Source organism: Dendropsophus ebraccatus, chromosome 3 (assembly GCF_027789765.1).
Source record: "Dendropsophus ebraccatus isolate aDenEbr1 chromosome 3, aDenEbr1.pat, whole genome shotgun sequence".
Classification (NCBI taxonomy): Eukaryota; Metazoa; Chordata; class Amphibia; order Anura; family Hylidae; genus Dendropsophus; species Dendropsophus ebraccatus.
Window position 1 is genome coordinate 39,046,120 of NC_091456.1, and position 25,056 is coordinate 39,071,175.

General features: G+C 41.5%; 1 protein-coding gene across 13 annotated transcripts in view; it reads right to left on the bottom strand.

Annotated features, from left to right (window-relative positions):
• Positions 1-25,056, bottom strand: part of ZNF219 (zinc finger protein 219) — a 70,301-nt gene that overhangs the window by 12,825 nt on the left and 32,420 nt on the right. For 4 of the 13 annotated variants that reach the window (XM_069961507.1, XM_069961516.1, XM_069961512.1 and 1 more), the window contains one exon: positions 19,965-20,014. The exons of 1 other annotated variant lie outside the window; for it this stretch is intronic. The gene's annotated coding sequence lies outside the window, so the exon portion shown is untranslated. Of the gene's footprint in view, positions 1-16,779; positions 16,891-17,916; positions 18,097-18,529; positions 18,883-19,964; positions 20,015-21,804; positions 21,904-25,056 lie in introns of those variants that run through there. 8 more of the 13 variants (XM_069961514.1, XM_069961511.1, XM_069961508.1 and 5 more) reach the window with 6 other exon arrangements.

Genomic DNA, 25,056 nt, shown 5'->3' on the forward strand with positions numbered 1-25,056 from the left:
GAACAGGTTTAGATTTCTGTGCCCGCTGTACGGCAGGCACAGGTCAGGCTGGATTTACTAAAAGGCGTGCACCTTTTAATTAATCTGGAGGGGCAATTATGGGTGGGGACTAATTTAAGACCGGCGTACAAATACACGGGTCTTCATAAATGTCCTCCTAAATGTCCTTTTGGGATATGTCTAAAAAGTCTATGTTAGGGTCCTATTACACACACAGATATCTGACAGATTTTTTAAGCCAGCTATCTGTCAGCTATCTGTGTGTGTAAAAGGACCTGTCAGGACGGAAGGTATGAGACAAGACACGACAGTGGACCCTGAAGCTGAACCTACCCACTGTCCCTACCCATTTGTCTCAATAGGCCCTAGGCAGCAGCGGAAAACCACGAAGACGTGCCCTACACTTAATAAGTGTAACACTGAACAAACACAATATGGGAGACAAGCCAGGTCAGAACCAAACAGGCAACGCAGTACAGAATTAGGAAGAACGGGTAGTCAAAAGGTCAAGCGGGAGGTCAGGTAACGAGTAGCAAACAAAGCGGTTAGGAACGGGGATTGCAGGAGTAGACAGGGGGAGCTGGGATCAGGGAATGAAACCTAATTGCCAGCAGGGAATGAATGGCTCTGCTATCATTTATGAGGATCAAGAGCCCAGTCTGGATCCCCATTGGACTGGCGCTCTGATCCTCAAGGTTCCGGACAGGTAGAGGCATCTGACAATCAAAAAACACTGCTCAGCTGCAGCAATCAAGGCTGTGTATACGCTCCGGCCATGATCCCATAGAACAATAGGTATTGTTCCACAATGTGCAGTGTGAACATAGCCTAAGGGTATAAACTTAGCAGCCCCTAATCTTATGAAGAACTACACATAGGGGCACAATATATCCCTGCTATACAGAGCTCTATTCGTATAATATAGATCCAACACAAGAAATCACATGTGGCATGTCGAGAGGTTCCTATCTGTTAGGTGATGGGCCTAGGTACAGGAGCTTTTAGCTATATCTCTTTTTGTTGCTATACCATAAAAGAGGTTGGAGAACAAAACATAGTATATTGTATTGTACTGTATTGTATTCAAAGAGCGCACCAGCCAAAATGCCAGATCCAGATGGAAAAGAGGTTGGCTTTTAATGGTTCTTATATCAACATTTACTTGGGTTGCACTTGGGTCACTGCTTAAAGCTAGCCATAAGTTCAGGATTTCAGGTGGCCAATTACTGAACAACCATTAAAGGAAAACTCCAGACAAATGTAAAAAAATACAACAGAAACCTAGTAAAGTGATACTAACGCATCCTGGTGCCCCCACAGCACCACTACTCACATTCACTTGCCGGCCTACTGTATGTCCTGGTCCCGTGACACCAGCCAGTCAGTGACTGAGGCAGGTCACCTCTACAGTCACTCATTGGTTGAGCAAGTAGCTCCTGTCAGGTCATGACAATACAGAAATCCGGAACATACAGAAGACCGGAAGGTGACAGTATGCTGATGACACTGCGGCTGCGGGGCACAGGGATTAGGTAAGTATCACTTCATTATTAGGTTCCCACCACCCCCTGCCCTACCTGGTTATTTACATTTGCCCGGAGTTCTTCTTTAATGGTTGACTTATGAAGGCTGTATTTTGGACTATACAATACAAGCTAAAACAACATCATTGATCAACGTCTGTTGACCTTGTCTAAACTTCCATTGATGGAACCCAACTGAAAAAAATCGACAAACATCAGGCTTTCGACTGATATCTGCCTTTGGTTGACATCAGTCACACTTATTCGTCTTACAAAAAAACTATCGATACTTGACAGGAAAATATCTAAATTGGCCTTTACAATCTCTAGTGTAAGACCAGCTATAAGTATAAGGCCATGTTCCCACAACGTCTTATCTTGGCTATTTTGGAGCCAAAACGTGTCTTTTTGTGGAAATTACAGCTGTCATTTGCATCAAACGGCCGCGTTTTGCCAACAAAACGATGGCCGTCCAAAAAGACGTCCCAAATAAGGCGTTGTGTGAACATATCCTAAGTAAGATACTCATATTCGAACTGTCAAGAATAAATAATAAATATTTTAGACTATAGGGAGGATATAGCAACATAAAAAGTTCTATTTTTCAGCGTAAAATGGGCAGATGAGAATGAAATGCAAATGCATGTTTTTGTGAGTAAAATTTTCAAATCTGCCCAGTTTAGGCCCCTAGTGCCGGGGGGGGGGGGGTTTGGGGGGGGATGGAGTCAGGGGGCGTGCACTCTAGGTACGCTAAATTTATGATTTTATCATTTTTAAGCCTGGCACAAAAAACGCCGGACTTGAAGGGGTTATCCAGTGCTACAGAGACAGCACGGCTCTTGTCTCCAGTTCAGGTGCAGTTTGCAATTAAGCTCCATTCACTTCAATGGAACTGAGCGGCAAAACCTGCACCCAAACTGGAAACAACAGTGGGGCTATCTCTGGAAGAAAGTGGCCATGTTTTTGTAGCGCTGGATAACCCCTTTAATATATGTCCCCCTATGTGTTCTATAGCAATACAGTTATATAAGTTTTAGTCTATAAAAGTTTGCTCTCGTCTAGTTATAACCTCGCTGCACAGGTATTTTATTTTTACATTCCAAGCACAAATTCTCCACACACTGACAGAAATACCATTATTCAAGCCAGATAGGATGCTGATGTTGATGTGGATGGTGATTTGAATTCACCCCTGGTCCCTATGACAAGGCTAATCAAGGCCAGTGCAAAGAAAAGGAAGTGTTATCATGAGAACACAGATGTATGAGGCGCTGATATTTCAGCAAAAGAGATTAGCTATCAAAACCTCTGCAACATTTTATTGTAAAAAATGGGAGGGGGGGTGTTACAAGTAATTTAAATAACACAAAATGCAAATGCAATTAATATGATAATGAAGAGCCATTAAAATAATATCCACAAAGAAAACCAAATAAATGTTAGCATTAGTACCCAAAGTGAATGCTAAACAAAACTCCAATACTCTTGTCACCCCAAGCACGGCCATGACCCGCTACATTAGCATAAAGATGAACTATAGCATATATAAGCCTTACTTCAACAAAGCCTCAAGTATTCTGCTGGATACAGAGTATCATGTTCCTACCCTAAGACTTACTATGGCCGCAGACATGTGATTTTACTTGGTAGATCCTGGGATTCATCCAAACCTTTGTTACCCTTGGAAATCACTGGTGCCATAGATATCTCAAAGCTGCTTATTTCTTATCCAAAGTAAAATATATGTATGGTGGGTGAGACAGTTGACTCGACACTTAACTTTATGGCCAACTTTTAACTAGCGCAAACCATTTGCTTCAAACTCTTCTTTGGCGATGTTCCCAAGGAATATGCATCACACACCAGAATGGGCAGTAATAAAAAGCAGCACTGTGAGCCACACCGTTTTTGGATTTGCATTCAATGGGAATTCATTGTGGCACATTTTTATTTGCCTTATTTCAAATACGGCAGAGGGAATGACATCACTTAAAAAGTGGACGTGGCCTAAGCTGCAACAAGTCAATAATGCGCTAAAATCAGGCGTCAAGTTTTGAAACACTTTAGGCGAACTAATGGGCTACGGTAACACGTTCGGTAGTTTAAAAAAAAAATGGATGAGCAATCATTTTAAACCATTCCCACCATTCTTTTTCACTGATCCACAAAAAATATGGATTATGGATGCTATGCGGATGATTTTTTGGCAGATTGAGAACGAAGATTGCAGATAACTGCAGACATTATATACGGTCCTGAAAAACTACTCAACGTGTGAATGTAGCCTAAGAGTAACACTCTATGGGGGAGATTTACTAACAACACGATTTTGTCAAAGATGTTTTGGCATAATTTCCAATCTAATGTGTTCAGTCAAATTTATGTAAATTGTCTAATAGCATAGTAAATGTGTCTTAAAAATAATGGTCTTTTAATTAGTCTAATAAATTCACCTGGTTCGAAGCAGACGTAGCGATGCACCAATATATGCAACTTTTTTAAAAAATTGCGCACTTTCGATCTAATTAACAACAAAAAATCGAATTCAAAAAGTCGCATCCAATTTGGATAGTCTTGTCTAAAAAAGCTTCATAAATTCATATTAGATTTATTTTGAGCGCAAACTAGATGTATTAGACTGAACACAGGTGCAATGAGTTTGAAAAAATGTCCCCCTAAGGGCTCGTTCACACAGAGCAAAAGCAGCTGAATTTCTGCGCTAAATCAGCACTGAAATTTCAGCCGTTAAAATAGGTGCAGAGCTAATTTCCATTGTGTTGAATGGAAATTCTGCTCTGCAGTTCACACAGTGGAATTTCCGCACTGAACTAATCCGCTTTCCGCCAGAAGAATGAACGCTAGCGGAAGCCTATACAAACCAATGGGGCTCTAAATTTCTGTTTCAGCGCGGAATACGCGCGTATTCAGCGCGGAATACGCGCGTAATACAAGCAGAAATTACGCGCTGAAACAGCGCGGAAATGGGGAAAAAAGGGGGGAGGAGGATTCTAGTATATATTCTGGTATAGTCTAGTTTACTCGCCAAATACTCGCTGAATTTCAGCGCTGAATGCATGCGGATTCAGCGCGGATTCCTCGAGTATTCCGCGCTGAATTTGTCAAGAGCTGATTACGAGCTGAACACTTTCCTAGCTGAATACGCAGGGATTCTGCTTGCATTCTGCTTATATTCTGCTCGGAATTCAGCGTCAGTTGATTTCAGGCGGAAATATTTCCTCGCGTAATCCGCCCCTTTTGCTCTGTGTGAACGTAGCCTTAGGCTACGTTCACACAGAGCAAAAGGAGCGGATTACGCAAGGAAATATTTCCGCCTGAAATCAACTGACGCTGAATTCCGAGCAGAATATAAGCAGAATGCAAGCAGAATCCCTGCGTATTCAGCTAGGAAAGTGTTCAGCTCGTAATCAGCTCTTGACAAATTCAGCGCGGAATACTCGAGGAATCCGCGCTGAATCCGCATGCATTCAGCGCTGAAATTCAGCGAGTATTTGGCGAGTAAACTAGACTATACCAGAATATATACTAGAATCCTCCTCCCCCCTTTTTTCCCCATTTCCGCGCTGTTTCAGCGCGTAATTTCTGCTTGTATTACGCTTGTATTCCGCGCTGAATACGCGCGTATTCCGCGCTGAAACAGAAATTTAGAGCCCCATTTGTTTGTATAGGCTTCCGCTAGCGTTCATTCTTCTGGCGGAAAGCGGATTAGTTCAGTGCGGAAATTCCACTGTGTGAACTGCAGAGCAGAATTTCCATTCAACACAATGGAAATTAGCTCTGCACCTATTTTAACGGCTGAAATTTCAGTGCTGATTCAGCGCAGAAATTCAGCTGCTTTTGCTCTGTGTGAACGAGCCCTAAGTGTTCAGGGAATCCCACCTGCCTCAGTGTGTCAATGGGATGCCCTGCGCGCCTCTGCTCTCCACTCAAAGAATTGAAATGTCAATTTCAATTACGGGATTCCAAACGGTCCTCAGTAAGACTAACATCCATCTTAATCCTCACTTCTCACTCCCGTCTCCCGTATTTTGCCAGAGCCGCCCCAGTTCTATGGAATACATTACCCAAGACTGTCAGACTCACCTCCAATACCCAAAACTTCAAACGTGCCCTCAAAACACATCAGTTCAAGCAGGCATACCAGGTTTCCTAATCTGACCGCAACCCGCAACCCCCACCACCACCACCACCACCCTCAACCCTCCCCACCACCACCACCACCACCACACACACCAAGAATTTAAGCACTTAGACCTGTGCATGCAGGCATTGGTTGGTGACAGGTTCACCCACCCTTACCCGCACTGCCTTATTTATAAAGATGGCCGGACCATAAGAACAATGAAGCACTTTGCCCCTCTGCAATTTTGTCTCAAACCCCCTCCTGATAGTATGTAAGCTGATGCATGTGAACAGGGCCCTCACTCCTCATGTATGGATAATTATATGTATATCTCTGTAATGTCTATTTTTGTCTATGTATGTACCCCCAGAATTGTAAAGTGCTGCGGAATCTGTCAGCGCTATATAAATAAAAAAATATTATTATTATTATTATTAAAGCCCTTATTACAGAGGAGCAAACAAGCACCGACCTGTCAGAGCAGTGCTCGCTTGCTCCTCGTCCCCTGCTCGCTGCTGGCGCTATTACACTTGCCGACAGCGAGCGGGTAAGATTGCTAGATCGTCCGGGCAGCCCATAGAAGATAGTGGTGGTCTGCTGCTGCAGCAGCTCCTATTGTACGGAGCAACGTCAGCAGATCGCTGCTATCCTGATTGTTTGTTTTCAACACGTTGAAAGACAACAATCAGCCGACATCGTGCATGTCCTTTGATCGTTGTCTTCTATTACACCAGACGATTATCGTCCATAACGGCCGATAATTGCTTTGTGTAATAGGGCCTTAAGTTTAAACTGATAGAAGACAGTCTTCAGATTCAACTTTTTAAACAGCCATCATTGTGCAAATAATGTCCATTACTTAAAAAATAAAGGTCATTAATTGCACATTGACCACCGTTCTTATGAAAAACGGAAGTTATATTTACATTCAAGCACATCCTGCAGAAACAACCTTGTACAGAATGTATGGAATAGATCTACTGTGTGTGAATATATCCTCAAAGGAGAGATGACTCCCAAATGTATTTGTATATAGGGATACCCGCACTGTGCCTATCTGGACATAAGTGCAGATCTGCTTCCATGTATGTACCATGTGTACAGTGATGCAGACATACAATGTACTTTATTAGTAGCTTGTGAAGGGTTTCCACCATTTAAAAGGAGGAAAAAGGGGGGCGCTCCCACAGCAGTGAATGAAATCTCAGTCTTCTCAAATGTGAAATTGGTGTGTCTTTTTTCAGCCAGGGGCTGTACATTGGGGAATACAAAAACAGCACAGCTCACATTCTCCAAAAAAAAAAACGTAAAAATAATATATGTAAAAATAATACACATAAAACATAAACATTCAATTACATAGAACTAAATAAAGAAAAGAATCCCCAAAACAGACACACACTTACCCACACACAAACTCAAAAAAAGTAGTTAAGCCCCCTCCTCCCCATGTCTTATCCCCATGTCTGTATGCCACAAGAATGTATATGACACACCTAGCGCTAACCTGTAGTTATGCCTACTGTGACATGGTTGAATATGGGTGCTTTTCATCCCTGTGCAGAGTGTGAACCAAAGAAGAGAAACCCACTACGGATTAAAATGAAGTTCTTGAGGGTTATAGCTACATCAGATGTTGGATACGATGCACATATTTGATATCACTATACATGGAAGAATTAGAGGATTATTTTCAGTGGTTTCTTTCATTGAGTGATCAATAAACCATTTATCGTTGATCAAAATTGAGTGATAGTGATACCGGCCCATGCCCATCCAACATTCACATTTACAGCACATTGCATTTAAAGCAGGTTTCCTATGTGCTGATTGTATTGATGGAAGCTTCTCATATTTCAAACCATTGATCTTTTATCTGCGATTTCAAAACTTGCTGTGTCTAAATGCATAGGTAATAAAATAAAAACAATTTCCCAAAAAGTATTGGCCTAGATTTATCAAAACTGTCAGAGACAAGAACAATCTAATTTGCCCGTAGCGACCAATCAGAGGAGCTCCGCTTTCATTTCACCAGAGCAATCTGAGATATGAACATAGGAGCTGGGATTGGTTGCTACAGGCAAATCAGTTTTTCTGCCAGACAGTTTTAGTATATCTGAGCCATCATATTTCTGGTGGAAAAGGGGTTAAAGAGTGGCTATACTCACAACGGCAAAGTCTGCTTCAGGTAACGTTCCCCTGCCCAGCTCTTATACTCCTAACACTCCAAACTACATTTCCGTTCCACCTGAGGTTTGGGGTAACACGGGGTGGTGGGATTTTTAGTTTTCGTGGGTGTTACTCTTTTTCTGTAAGGAAAGATACTGTATGATATACCATTGCTGCACCTCTCACTAGATTCCTCGCTGTATCTTTTTAACTCTCACCACCAGGAGGACCTCTATATTATTCAACCCAGTTGTTTATGTTCCTTTCTCCTGGAAATAACACATGCAGAGTCAAAAGCAATGAGCGTTCTCTGCAGAAACCATACCTTTTGTTAGTCTATACAGAAGCAAAATATATTTTTTTAAAGGGGCATTCCAGACAAATACAGGTACCAACTATCCAGTAGATAGATGATAAATGTTAGGTCAGAAGAGGTCCACCCAGTGGGACCCCCCTCAGATAACTAAATTGGGAAACATAGAAGACTGTCGGCAGAAAGAGTCCACATGGGTCTACCTATTTTTATCTTAGGATAGATACATAGCTATCCCTGGCATGCTCAGATTTATGCACTGTGGATTTACCAACCGTATCTGCTGGAAGCTTGTGTGCCCCTTGTGAGACCCTGTTACCCACTCACTCACCTCTTGCCATACCACCTCAGTAAGAAGGAGTTTGAATAGTGATCTTGAATGCTCCCTGATGCTCCACTCACACTTTATGAGGCTATGTGCATTTTCCCAGAAAAAATTGTAGTTTATTTTTTATTTTATTTTTTTACTATTGAGTTCTGTTGCGCTCTATGGTAAAATGACAGATTATACATGCATGCTAATTATCTGTTATCGCTATGGCTTTAAATTAGAAAGTGTTGACCGCTTATATACCATAATATATCACCTGGAACATAGTTTGTGGCCCAAAATAAACCTCAAATGAAAATAGTCCCAAAAACTGGCATATTTTACAGCTCAGAAAAATGTCCAAAATGTTTCCCCCCCCCAAAACTGACTTTTTGAAATCGTAAAATATTTGCCAAAAATGTGTTGTGTGCCTGGAAGTTATAAGAAAGTTCTCTAGCCATTGGTGGGGTCTTACACCACTGATATTAAAGGTTTCATCTAATGTAAAGGGTCATACGGTGTATGGGGTCTTTACTCTACTTTTACATACCTCGGGTTTTATATGGAGGCATTGCTGTGAAATCTTTATGGTCTGTCAGATTCCTCATAAATCAGACAGGAAAAAAGTGTCATGTACTACTGGATGCTGTATGTACAGTTTCTCCAAGAAGTAATGCTTTTACAGCACAGTCCAATATGGCAGAGCGTGGAGTACCTGTATACAGACCTCACACGACCTAAGGGTGCATCCTTTTATGTAGAGACTGGTGTATCTGGGTGCTCTGAATATTTCCTTATTGTTAACTTTACACTTCTACTTTTTGTTGCACTTTTAAGGCCCACAAGCATTGGGGGGAAGTCATCCGCACATCTTGATTTGGTGGTACTGGCCTACTGTCTAATGTGTATGGGGACTCCCAACTCTCCTCCAACAGACGATGACAGAAAAGAGGAGGATTTCATGTTGAATTTCAGTGCCCAACCTTTTCATTCCTAGATATAAGTAGTTGCCAGAGGTGTCTGGCAGGGGCTTACCTTCCTCTCCCCACTGAAATCACATGCACATTTATCTGAGAATGCACAAGCATGGCGGAATGGGGGGTAAATAACTGTGGGGAAAGTGAGCTACTAAAGGTATATGCGCACATTTAGGCTAGCTTCACGCTGCCTTAAAAACCTGGAAAAATGCAAAAAAAGACCCCGGAAACACATGGAAAAAAGCCATTTGCCGCACTGGTATTTTTTCTGACTTTTTTTTTGGGCCTGAAAAACACCAGACAAAAAGTGTGTGTGATGGCACCCTTACCATATTCCCCAAGATTACACATCCTTGGGCCAACCAGAAAAAAATTATTCTGAGGGCCCTCTCCATCAACATAGATTTTGTCACATCCACTTGCCGTTATTGTACAATGAACATATCAGCAATAATATTTATTAGTTTTTATTGTTTTGTTTTTTAATTAATCTTTCGAGTGATTTACGTGACAAGTGGCTGGCTTCAACACTTCCAATAAGATTCTGCTAGATACATGGGGCCCAATACTGTGTCAAAGCTAGGGCCAACCGGAGAGCCTGTCTTACTGTGATGATGAACAAAATACCTTAAACAGCAACATAAATGCTGACTGTTCAGACAAGACAGCAACAACTTCTGCGATGTCATGTTCACAACAAATTTACCCAAATTCTACAAATGTTTAATATTTTTGTGACCCTCTGATGTAACCCTGTGTAACCACGGCCTCCGCATTCTGTTCATCACCTCATTCCCCTTATTCTACATTAACAGTGCAAATATTAAGGTGCTGTGTCTGAATTAGTCAGGGCAACCATGGACCTATATTCCGGGCCTTCAAAGCCAATAATACAGTGACCCTATGAATTATTACTGGAAGCCTGGTAGCGGAGCGGAACATTTGTCTAAATTCTCCCAATTTTATGTTCACTAGTTGCCAATTCATTTAATATTTGAGCACACGTCTATATCAGGTTTCCATTTTTTCAATTTTTCTTCTGTATCTGCCATATAATTGCCTTTTCCTGAATATAACCTCCCTGTATATGTACTATTGACTATGTGGGGTTTGTCAAACAGCCTACAGCAACCTCCATTGGGGGTGAAGCCATATTGTTTTTCATCTTGCTTACTCAAGTGGTTTCCTTTAGGTAACCGATACCTTAATCATAGCGATCTGCCCCAATATTGGGCTGCGCCATCTAGACACCACCAATAACGTATTACTGAAAAGGTGTCACTGGTTATAAAAGTCCGTGCCAATTCTAAACAGAACATGCCTGTTGTTACACAGCTCCAGGCCTGACAAGTACCAGCTTGGGAACCGTCTGGGAATTCTTGGTTCTGTTAACTAAGCCGATACCCCCCAACATTTACAGGGAATGACATGCACATTTACTTGAGCTGAACAAACCTGTTAGGGATCGGAAGTATTAAATACAACAATGTGAGATGTATACGCAGATACAAAACTGGCTTTTTCAAATTCTGGCCGCACTGACAGACATGTGCACTGTAAGGCTATGTTCTCACACAGTATTTTTGCTCAGTATTTTGCAACCAAAACCAGGAGTGGATTAAAAGCACAGAAAGGCTATGTTCACACAATGTTAAAATGGGAGCGAATGGCCGTCATTTACTGACAAATAATTGCTGTAATTTTAAAACAATGGACATCGTTTTGAAATAATGTCCCTTATTTGCCATTAAATTGCGGCCATTCACTAAATTTCAACGGTGTGTGAACATAGCCTTTCTGTGTTTTCAATCAAAGCTTGGATTTGGTAGCAAAATACCGACCAAAATACCGAGCAAAAATTTTGTGCGTGAACATAGCCTAAGGCTACAAACCCACTTGGCGGGTCTGCAGTGAGTCCCCTTGCTGCGTATTTGCAGCGAGACCAGGTGAAGTATATGCTCCAGCCAGCCGCCCGCAGCCCTTTAACACCTCCTGCAGCCCCAGCCGCCTGATCACCGCCCCCCGCAGCACCGATCGCTTGCACGCCCCCCCCCAATCGCCCCCCCCCCCACAGCACTGATCGCTCGCATGCCCCCCCAATCGCCCCCCTGCAGCCCTGGCCGCTCGATCGCCCCCCCGGCAGCACCGATCGCCCCCCTGCAGCCCCCATCAGGGGGGGGCGCAATCGGGCGGCCGGGGCTGCAGGGGGGCGTGCGAGCGATCGGTGCTGGGGGGGGGGGGGGGCGTGCGAGCGATTGGTGCTGCGGGGGGGGGGATCAGGTGGCCGGGGCTGCGGGAGGTGTTAAAGGGGCTGCGGGCGGCTGGCTGGAGCATATACTTCACCTGGTCCCCGCTCCGGCTTGCTGAAGACATCGGGAACCGCCGGAGCCGGGATCAGGTGAAGTATCAGCTCCGGCGGCCGGGGGGTTAATGGGGTGGGCTGCAGACAAACACGCAGCAGGGATGTACATCCCTGCTGCGTGTTTGTCTGCCATTAAAAGTATAGGGCCGGGATCTGCAGCGAGTATCGCTGCAAATACGTAGCGAGGGGACTCGCTGCAGACCCGCCAAGTGGGTTTGTAGCCTAAATGTGAATCTTCTGCAACAGAAGCCCTGTATTTCCACACTGAAATCCACAGCAGAAAATCTGCAGCTGAATTCTGGTGTAGATTTTAATGCAGGTCCAATTCACATTCCAAACTGCTGTTAGGGTCCCTTTACACACACACACACAGATTATCTGACAGATATCTGGCAGATTTTTGCAGCCAAAGCCAGGAATGGATTTGAAAACAAGAGAAATCTCAGTCTTTGCTTTATGACCTTTTCCCTGTTTATAGTCTGTTCGTGGCTTTGGCTGCAAAAAATTGTCAGATATGTGTGTGTGTGTGTGTGTGTGTGTGTGTAAAGGGACTCTTAGGTAAAGGTGGCACATGGGAGGGGGAGAGTTCAGGGACAGAATAAAAGCAGTATTCTTCATTCTGGGATCACAGATGAATATATGAAAGTACCATGACCAAAGAGTTATGTAACAGTGTCAAGACCCCTTCACAAATTTAGGAAAATCTATCCTGATTTCTTATCAGGAAATCTGATAGATTTCCTAACCCATAGCGTTCTATTGGGCAGAACAACTTTCAGTATTTTTCAGGGCATCCATACTGGAAAATAGATCAGGAAATTATAGAATTTGCTCTATTTTCATCCAGAAATTAGTCACAGATGCCTCATAAAGGTCTATGGGAGTGTCCAGAATAACAGTCACTACACTTTTTTTCCCTGATCAGGAAATCTTGAAAGCACTCCTGATAGTTTCATAAATACTGATTACTGTCAGGAAATACTGATAGTTTCCTGACACCCGCTGATGGCTTCCTGATCATGTTTTCCTGACAGTAAAAAGTAACGTGTGTACGGGCCTTAGCAGCTGACAGATTTATATTGAACTGTGGATTTTACTGTGGATTTGTAGCATTTTCTGCAAAATGGTGAATTTAGGCCCCTTTCACACATCTATGTTAGTTTTTACTGTCAGGAAACCCTGATCAGAAGGCCATCGGGAAGCTTCAGGTAACCATCAGGATTTGCTGACAATAATCTGTATTTACATTCAGGAAACGATCAGCAGTGCCTTCAGGATTTCCTGAAAAAAAAAATGCATTGTAACTTCCGTAATTCTGGACACTTTCCGGATGCACATCAGGAAAGTGTCCGTAATTTTGGACCATCCAATAGACTTCTATGGGGACATCTGTGATGGAATTCTGGACAACTATATGACAGGTTCTACAATTTCCTAACCTATTTTCTGGAGTGGTAACCCTTCATGAAAAATCCTGAAGGCTGTCTATGAAAAATAGTACCCTATGGGTCAGGAAATTTATCCAGATTTCCTGATAAGAAATCTGTATAGATTTTCCTGACGTGTGAAAGGGCCTTATTGTGGATTTTATCGCTTATTTAAAGTGGAGAAATTTTTTTTAAAAAATTTGCCATGAATCTACAATGAATTTGATATGCAGATGATATCCAATTCCAGTGTGTGAATAAGATTTTTTAAAATCATATCCACTAATCTGTTACTGTAAATGTTGCAGAAAATCCACAACAAATACACCACATGAACGTTAGGGTCCAATACACTGGCCAATTAACGGCCAGGAGCGTAGCTAGAAGCGCTCCTGCAGCCAATAATCAGCCCATATAAAACAGGCAGCGATCAGCCGAAGCCTGATTATCAGCTGATCACAACTTTTATGTCTGCTAAAAATGTATCTTTATCGCCCGCACATCTCTCTGTGTAAACAGGGGGTTGTGCGACCGAGAAAGAGATATGTATATAACAGTAGATTCCAGATCATAAGCAGCAGTCTATACTTTCCAGCCAGACTGCTTGTGATCCAGCATCTGGTTCTCCGGTCCTCCGGCCGCTGCTGTAACATCAGGCCACATACCAGATCACAACAGCATGGCTGGTATGCATAGATTGCTGCTTGTGACCTGGAATCTGACAGCCTGGATATATACATATCGGTGCTATCAGTTTCCAGGGATGCATGAGCGATACAAGGATGGTTCATGCAGCCCATCTGCCAATTTCTTGACCACATAAAGGAACGGCAAATGAGCCGCTGATCAGTGAGATCGGCGCTTGTTTGCAGCCCCTGCAGCCAAGAAATCACTTGGTCTAAAACACAGGTATCAAACTCAGGCCCTCCAGCTCTAACACAACTACAATTCCCATCATGCCAGGACAGCCAAAGCTACAGCTGTGGCTTTTCAGGCATGATGGGAATTGTAATTGTAGTTTTGGACCAACCTGTCAGGTCAGCGCTTGTTTTCCTCCTCATTCCCTGCTCGCTGCCTGTGCTATTACATGTACAGACAGCGTGCGGGGAGCTGCAGGAGGGGTTACCCGAACAATCCTTAGATCATGCGGGTGGCCCATTGAAGAGAGCGTCGGTCTGCTGCCGCTGCTCCTTTTGCATGCTATCGTTATAATAGAACACGCCTTTTAAATTGCTATTACAGCAAACGATTATTAGGCGGAACAGCTGGTAAACGGCCAAGTACGGGCAATAATCGCTTCATGTAATAGGGTCCTTTCCACAGAACGATTATTGGCCAATCGTTGTAGTCGTGTTTTTCAAACATGTTAAAAAACAAGCGACTGTGATAGCAGCGATCTGCTGCCGTCGCTCTGTGGAAGAGGAGCGGCAGAAGCAGACCACCACTATCCTGTATGGGCTGCCCAGACGATCTAGCAAACACCCGGGCAGCCCCCCCGCAGCCCCTCCCGCACTTACCTGCTCGCTGCCGCCGCGTGGGATAGCGGCAGCAGCGAGCAGGGAACAAGGAAAAGACGATCGCTGGCAGCGCTCATTTGCTCCTCTCCGTTGGCCAGTGGAATAGGGGCTTTAGGGTTCAATTACACGGAAAGATTATCTGACAGATTATCTGCCAAAGATTTGAAGCCAAAGCCAGGAACAGACTATAAGCATTCCTGGCTTTGGCTTCAAATCTTCAAACCTTTCTGTGTAAATGGACCCTCAGATCAGAAAATGGTTCAAGCTGTGCACAACACAATGGCTGTATGGATGAATAATATGGATAACAGTTAGCTTCAGGGTATGGTCACACACTGTGGAAATGCTTCAGGTTTTCCTCAATGAAAATCCACAATGAAAAATCTGTACCAAATCATGCAGATGCCGCTGCATATTTGTGGACAAGTATACTTATAACAGTAAACATAAAAAAGCAATGTATTGTGATTGCGCAGTCGTGGACTTTGCTGCAAACCTATGGATGTTAAATCCTCATTTAAAATCAATGGCGAAGACCTGCAATAAATCTGCAGTAGCCCCAACCCAACAACTGACATGCTGCGGCTTTCAAATCTGCACCGCAGGTGAATTTCCGCATGGATTTTTGGGCTGATTTTTTTTCTGCAGAATGTTGTTCAATTTTTTTTAGACCTCATACACTTTACTGCTAAAGTAAGGGCCCTATTCCATAGGATGATTATCTTTCAAAAAATTGTTAGATTGTTCTGATTTGAATGATAATCATTCCGTGTAATAGCAGGCAACAATTAAATGACCAACAAGAAATCGTTGATCGTTTGATAGAATTTAGACCTACTTTCATTGTTGTTCGTTCACAAATTGTTCGAACATCGTTCCATGTAATAATGCGTCTGGTCTATTAGCCAGTAAAGGACGAGCGCAAGAACGGCCATAAGTGACGATCATCGTCCTGTGTAATAGGGTGAACGATTAGGATCGTTCGTTATAGTGGTCGTTTGAGGTCGTTTATCGTTAATCGCCGAAAAATCGTCCCGTGTAATACCACCCTAAGTGTTGCAGATTTTCCACATGGAAATTTGGAAAATCCACAGTGAATCCACCGCTTGCGACCGTACCCTCTGCATTAAAAAGTAAAGATGAATCACTACAACTACATCTATATCCTACTGTTTGATAAACAAGGGTCTGTAGCAAAAACCCACAGTGAAGTCTTTTATTATTATGTTTTAAGTGAAAAAATATGCAGATTTACACACGTTAACGCACAAATTATATATATATATATATATATATATATATATATATATATATATATATGATATCAGATGGTAATGTATAGAGTGGAGCTAAGGTGAGTCATAGGCGGGATCCTGTGCAGCAGCCCTGTACATTACGCTCCGATCACTAGATGCTTGTGTGTGGTCTGAGCTATTAACCGTTCTCTGGAGGCTTAAACATGTTGGTGTGTTTACAGTCTGCTGATAATTACCAAAGCCATTTGTTAAACTAAAGTGTATATGAGGTTGCAGGCGAAGCTAGAATAGTATCTTCCAAACTGAAGGAAACTAACCCACCAATATGATAAAATATCTGGACAAACAGAACGGTTCCAGGTGTATATAGACTATGCTATAGACATGCTCTATATTTTGCACTATGAACACCAATGCAAGTGATATCAGCTGTGCGGTCACCATGTGTTCCCTACGGGGATGCACCATGTGGTTAGCACAGTTTCACCTGCTATTCCCTAGATGCACCAGATGGGTGGCTGGCTCGTCTACGATTTTCCGAGCTCCTGGATACTTTGGAGGAATTGTGTGTGGCATGGAGCATTTTCACACCAGGAGGTCCTTACACCTTCTGTATTACATTATGTCATGAGCTTTCACCTCCCTTCCTAAGAATGAACACAAAACCTTCATAGTATCAGTATTTATAGGGATCTATATGTGTGCACTATGTATCTACTCATGCATATCCTGGCATCTGTGCAAGCAAACTTCTATTTCTAATGCTCGGTGCTCATGTCTCTACCTGTTTGTATTCTGTGCCTTTGTAACTGTGCGTTCAGTCGCCATTAGACATTCTGGGGCACAGATGAAGTAGGAGGATCATGTCTCCTCGCCACAGTGAATAATATTATTCCTGAAACACAGTATGCAACACTTTACAATGCAGCATTATTCTCCATACATCACAGCAACAAATCTCCATGGAACAACTGGAAAATTTTACAGGGTACCAGTCTACACCAACACATTTCTTTCCTGGTATCCAGATAAGATTATATTTGCTTTGATTTCCTAAATAAAAGACTGCTGATTCTATAGATGTCATTGTGTGTTTATACCTTGTAACTTTTATTACAAGGACTTTGAGTTATATCTGTGAGGATATAACTTGTCGTCATGCCTATGTGCTTCTGTAGTGAGAAAGTAGCAGAAAGTAAATCTATATAATACTTCCTTTCCATCTCTCTCATTACATATGTACCTGTGCTCTCAGCTGCTATCTAATATATAGACTGTAGAATGACGGGCTGTCTGAGTGCACAGTTTTGTATATGTTGACAAGATACACACACATATAAATGTATATACATATCTGGATGTAAGGGTGCATATTCCTGTGTGTATGTGTGCGCCCGTGTAATTTCATCACACATTCATTACTCAGACTCACTCAGCCATGTAATAGAGACAGAGAGAGCGAGAGACAGAAAATCACAAGGCCTCATTCTACCCCCTCCCTGCCCAGGCCCCAGACAGACAGGCGGGCATGTATATGTGGGGCGGGGGTGAGAACCCACCCTTTGCTGCACCCCACTTAACCCGCTCTCCGCCAAAAGTGAATCAAGCAAGGGACTGCGAGCCTATCAGAAAGAGGGGTTAAATGACTTATGAAATGGTATACTCCTCACTCAAGTAATCACAGGGTTAAAACAGCATTCCTCCCCCTCCCTCTTGCACCCTGTCCTCTCTTTCTTTCACCAAAAACCCTTTCACCTTATTCTGTGGCTCCCCCTCCCTTACTCTCTTCACCCCCCCACTGCTTCACAGTACAAAGACCCTCTCATTCCCCTAACCCTCCCTCCTTTATTCTCACATTCCCCCTCTTCCTACCCCCCTTCCCATGCACGGCAAAGAAGGAGTGAGAGAGAAAAACACACACTTAAAGGGAAAAAAGTTGCCCCGTTGTTCCGTTAATGTTTCTTTCCTGGATTTTAGCACACTTTTGAATCAGTCTACGTGAGATTCGGCATGTTGACACTTGTCTCCCGTCTGGCTTTCTGAGTCTGTCCGGTGTCTTTCTGCATCCTTCTGTATTCTCTCTGTCTCTCTCACTATCTCACATTCCTCTTTCTGTTTCTCTCCTTCTCTCTCACTCCCTTTCTCCGCCCCCTCTCTCTCTCTCTCTCTCTCTCTCTCTCTCTCCTCTGTTTCCCTCTCTCCTTTTTTCCTCCCTTCCTCTCTTTCTCTCTCTCCCGTTTCTGTCTCCCTATACCCTCCCTCTCCTTCTCTCTCTCCCCCCTCCTCTCTAGTACCCTCTGCACCTGCTAAGTTTTTTTAACCAATAATTCATTTTTTCCTCTCCCTTCTTTTACAATTTGCAAGAAAAAAAAACAAGCCAAAATTACCCCCCCCACTTCAAATAAATATAACCTCCCATCCCTTACTTCGTCCGCACTCCCCAAACCCATATGCAGGATCAGAGTCAAAAATCCCGGACAATAAATGGATAAAATAGTGTTCCCCGAGCAGGAAAGTCTGTGTGTTATACTCACACTCCCGGGCAGAGAAGAGATTATCTGCTCCCGACGTCAGCGCTACGTGGTTGGTGAAGAATTAAACCCATGGCAGGGACAGCGAGATGCCTCTTTGTGCTTTTCATGCGTGCTGCAATTTGCATTTTCTAAGGGCCTTTCATCAAGCATGCGATCTCTCAGGGAGAGTTACACAAAAGCAGCTCAAATCCCCGCCACAAAAATGGATGCCCCCCTTCCTCCCCCTTCTCCTCCTCTATCTCTCTCCTCTCACTGACTGCCTCTCTCTCTCACTTTCTCTCCTTTTCCCTCTCTTTTTATAAACAGTCTCTCTTTCAGTGCCTCTCTCTCTCCTGTCTCTCTTCCTGTCTGCCTATTGATTAATTTCTGTCTGTCAACACTGCTCTGTCTCTCTCTCTCTGGGCTGATTTTTTTCTCTTTCATTTTATAATCTCTCTCTCTCCTTCTTCTCTCTCAGTCTCTCACTTCATCCTTTGCTTTCTCCTGCTTTCCCTTATCCTCAGTCTGCTCACTTCTCTCTTTTCATCTGCCTGTACTTTTCTGATGATTCTCTTTACCCGTAGCTTTCTTACACTCATAGTTTTCCTGTCTGTATCTTAACATTGCCCCTCCCCTTCTACACCTAAATATCTGTTTTGAGGTTCCTTCTCCCTCACAATGTGTCTCACACCTGCACTCTCTGTGGCCTCTCATCTAGCACTCTAATTCTCACAGTGCATAGTGCATGTATATATATATATATATATATATATATATATATATATATATATAGTGTGTGTGTCTATATATAGATAGCTATATATATATATATATATATATATATATAAATATATATAAAATGTAAGTGTGTCTATATATAAATATACATATATATATATGATGTGTGTCTATATATAGATATCTCTCTCTCTCTATATATATATATATATATATATATATATATATATATATATATAGCTCTCCCTCTATCTCTCTCTCTCTCTATATATATACACATGCAAACACAAAATTCAGAAGGCACTGTCTGATGACTATCTTCCCTTCTTCCCTCACCTGTGTTCCTGCACTTCTTCCTCCAGTTTTCCCCATCCCTGAATATAACACTATATTTCTCCTATAAATCTCCTTGTCTCATCCATCTCTCATCCTGCACATGCCCCCCCTCAGTTACTTTTTTTTAGCTTCATCTCTTTGTCCTCACTTATTTTGTGCCAACACATTATCAGAGTTATTTTTGATGGACAGACACTGAGCAGTTTTGCCAGTATGTTCTTTTGTGTGTGTATCATCACATGTCTCGGAGAACAATTTAATGGGAACGTCTATAGAATACAAATGATGCATGATGACTTCTCACATGTGTGGAGGCTTCTGTGTCCCCCTGTCTAAATGACTGTGCGCCTGCAAGGTCACCTAACACACCACAGTCTCCTACCTTAGTGCAGCAGCTTCAAAATAAACAACTCAACGAAGTTTCGATTCCTCCTGGAATGAAAAGAAAAGTGATATGTTAGCTTCGCCAGTCATATACCATATCTGATATCTAATCTGCTGCTGACATTAGTGGGTAGGAAGCTGCTCATAAATCCAAATAGGTTCCCATTAAACCCCTTTAAGCAATCTTCAGAAAGGTGGGCTTTACCAGTACCTCCGTTTCTGAAGATTCATTAATAAAACACAATGACATGTCATCCTCAGCAATTTAACAATTTATTGGTATTAGTCAAATGCAACAATATAGCATAAAATACCATTTCCCTCAGCTCAAGTGAATAAATGCTAGGCCACTGTTTATACCAGTTTACCTTCTGCATATTAGATACCAGCCCTTATCTGTAAAATAGTCTATGGCATGATGATGGGTTGTTTGGATTGTGTTCATATTGTTGGTACTTGCATTGATAGACTGCAGCTACTGTGTAACATCACCTCTGAAATGGGTGTATATACACGCCTATAGATATATACTGTATAGTAATTACGTGCCTATAGATAAGTACGGTATAGTAATTACACGCCTATAGATATGTACAGTATAGTAATTACGTGCCTATAGATATGTACTGTATAGTAATTACGTGCCTATAGATATGTACGGTATAGTAATTACACGCCTATAGATATGTACGGTATAGTAATTACGTGCCTATAGATATGTACGGTATAGTAATTACGTGCCTATAGATATGTATGGTATAGTGATTACGTGCCTATAGATATGTACGGTATAGTAATTACGTGCCTATAGATATGTGCTGTATAGTGATTCCGTGCCTATAGATACGTATGGTATAGTGATTACGTGCGTATAGATATGTACTGTATAACAATTATGTGCCTATAGATATGTACTGTATAGTAATTACATGCCTATAGATATGTACTGTATAACAATTATGCGCCTATAGATATGTACTGTATAACAATTAGGTGCCTATAGATATGTAATGAATAAAAATTACGTGCCTATAGATATGTACTGTATAACAATTAGGTGCCTATAGATATGTGCTGTATAGTGATTCCGTGCCTATAGATATGTGTGGTATAGTAATTATGTGCCTATAGATATGTACTGTATAACAATTATGTGCCTATAGATATGTGCGGTATAGTAATTACATGCCTATAGATATGTACTGTATAGTAATTACCTGCCTATAGATATGTACTGTATAGTAATTACATGCCTATAGATATGTACTGTATACCAATTATGCGCCTATAGATATGTACTGTATAACAATTAGGTGCCTATAGATATGTAATGAATAAAAATTACGTGCCTATAGATATGTACTGTATAATGATGACGTGCCTATAGATATGTACGGTATAACAATTACGTGCCTATAGATATGTACTGTATAGTAATTATGTGCCTATGGATATGTACTGTATAGTATATATATGTGCCTATACATATGTCTTTAAAGTACAGTCACCCTGCTCAGTGTAGCAATGTCTTTACACTTGACTATTACAATCCCCATAAAAATAACCCTCCAGATCCATAAATAAATAAAACCTTAATATATGTGTTTTCTTCTGCATCCTGTATATATAATCAATGTCACAGAGTCTGCTCTTATTCCCTGTATGTCTATTACTGTACCATTGTACGTTTGCTCTATTCTTCTGCGTTCCTTCCCCATTTACCTCATATTCTCCCTGGCTTAAAGAGACCCATTCCCATCCCCTTATCTATAAGTCACCTGCACTAGGTTCCTTTCCTGCACGGTTTCATTCATTGTATTACCTGTATCCTCTATTACCTTCCATCCTCCGCCTCCATTTCTGTGTTTCTGTTTATTTCGTGCCTCACATCTCAGTAAAGACTCAATTTATTGATCAGCAGATAATGAGGACACAGTCTGAATGACAACAGAGAGGAGTGAGACAGAGGCAAGAAAGGGCTGCTACTACCTTACACACAGACGCTATACGCATCCATGTCAGCTATACAAGCCTGTCTCGCTCATAAACAAAAACACACCACCTGCTTCTTAAGAAACTATTGATGTAAATACCACCTACGATATTGTGTATAGGTTTCACAATATATCTGTGTTATGTATTTATATATCTATATGTACTTGTGTGACTGGTGCGGCTGGGTTTTTTTGTGTGCGTAATATGCATTGATTTTGTCTAGCTCGGTAATAATGTACTAAGAGGTATGTAGGGGACGGAATATGATAGATCAATAACCAACATGTCTGGTCAGCAACAATTTATCTCTATTTATATATCCATAGTTGTTGTTTTTTTTCTATCTATCTATTTATCTATCTATCCCATATCTCTATTTATCCATCATCCATCCCAAATCTATCCATTATCTATCTATTATCTATCTATCTCATAGCTATCCATTATCTATCTATCTATCTATCTATCTATCTATCTATCTATCTATCTATCTATCATCCATCCCATATCTATCTATCTATCTATCTATCTATCTATCTATCTATCTATCTATCATCCATCCCATATCTATCTATCTATCTATCTATCTATCTATCTATCCCATATCTCTATTTATCTATCATCCATCCCAAATCTATCCATTATCTATCTATTATCTATCTCATATCTATCCATTATCTATCATCCATCTATCTATCTATCTATCTATCTATCTATCTATCTATCTATCTATCATCCATCCCATATCTATCTATCTATCTATCATCTATCCATCCCATATCTCTATCTATCTATCATCATCCCATATATATCCATTATCTATCTATCTATCTATCTATCTATCTATCTATCTATCCATATAATATCTCTATCTATCTATCCATCCATCATCCATCCCATATCTATCTATTTATCTATCTATCTATCTACAGGAGAAAGCCGCACGTCCAAATCCTCATGAAGCGGGTGCTGTACAAAGTCAGTCCCCCGGCCTGGGGATCCCCAATAGTATGCACAGATATTCTGCAGCACACCAGCATACGTGGAAAAAGGTGAAATATTTATTACAAAAAATGTAAAAAAATCTCATCTCTGTATTTTTTACATTTTTTGTAATAAATATTTCACTTTTTCCACGTATGCCGGTGTGCTGCAGAATATCTGTGCATATCTATCTATCTATCTATCTATCTATCTATCTATCTATCTATCTATCTATCTATCTATCCCATATCTATCTATTTCATATCCATCCCATAGCTATCTATCTATCTATCTATCTGTCTATTTTATATCCATCCCATAGCTATCTATCTATCTATTTTATATCCATCCCATAGCTAGCTATCTATCTATCATCTATCCATCCCATATCTCTATCAATCCATCATCCATCCCATATCTATCTATCTATCTATCTATCTATTTTATATCCATCCCATAGCTATCTATCTATCTATCTATCTATCTATCTATCTATCATCTATCCATCCCATATCTCTATCTATCCATCATCCATCCCATATCTATCTATCATATCTATCTATCTATCTATCTATCTAATATCTCTATCTATCTATCTATCTAACATCTCTATCTATCTATCTATTTTATATCCATCCCATATCTATCTATCTATCTATCTATCTATCTATCTATCTATCTATCTATCTATCTATCCATCCCATATCTATCTATCCATCCCATATCTATCTATCTATCTATCTATCTATCTATCTATCTATCCATCCATCCTTCTCTTTTTCCTTCCTCCCTCCCTCATCTTTCCACATCAACATATATCAGTATATAATGCTTGGATGCAAGTATCTGACATGTCACTAACACCACTGCTACCAAGTGTGAATTGGGTTTTGCTGCTAACCTTCAAGCAGTTGATCAGTGTAATATTTGTTCTGCATTTCTGGCATTGTTTCTCTTCACAGATGACATTCATTGTACGTAGGCATACCCACTGTTTTCATTACAATGATGCTGTGCATGTATTAGTCCCATATTATAATCATGAAGAGGTTCAGCCTATTATGATCATGGTGATACTATGTATGGTATGGCGGAATTATATATAATATATATATTATATGTTACAGTAGTTGGCATACTGGGGGTTCTACAATATGTCAAGAACAACCTTGGCACAAAAACAAACTTGTCATATGTAAAGATGCTCTAGATTTGTCGAATGTCAGTGGAGGAAGTTTTGCTCCCCCGCAGACTTCCTTCATTAAAAATTCATTCTCAAATCATGTCACTATGCCCTTAATATGTGAAATAGAAGTATTTGACTTCCTTCATCAACTCCCTTTTAAGAAAGCCTTCATGCCTCACCGGTACCCTGTATATATGCCAGTTCCAGAGAAATCTTATCAAATCTCATAGTAACAATTTCCTCACTGCTAGCAGCCAAACAGTGCTGTTCTTTCTGTGTGGCAGAGGCCTCTACCCTTGTCTCTCCTTTTCCACCCTACTGCAGTTTATAAGTTCTCTTTCCCCAACCACTTTTGTCTCTTAAAGGGGTTATCTGGGTTTAGAAAAACATGGCCGCTTTCTTCCAACGCAACCCTTGTCTCCAGTTCAGGTGTGGTTTTGCATTTAAAGGGGTAGTGCGGTGTAAAACGCGTCATCAGACGTCTTCTGTTATGCTCAGCCAATGACGGCTGAGCAGCTGATGACACGCTGGAGGTGGGCCGGCATGAAGGAGGGCTGGAGTAGTCAGGCCGGCCTCCTGAAGATGACGCGATCGTCCCAAGATGGCGGGCGGGGTAGACAGCGATTCCGTGAGTATACTGTATGACACTTCCGGGTCCACGGTTGGGGTGGGGTGGGGGGCGGGGAACATGGGAAAGGGGGCCATTCACTTAGATAACACACATTACAATGTTGTATAACTTTGTAATGTCTGTTATTTAGTGAAAAAAAGTTTTACACCGCACTACCCTTTTAGGCTATGTTCACACTGCGTATGAATCCGTCCGTAGTGCGAACCGCGAATATACGCACGTAGTTTTGAGGTTGATGCGTTACGATATACGATATACGCCCGCACAGTGCACACTACGTATGAGCTTACGGCC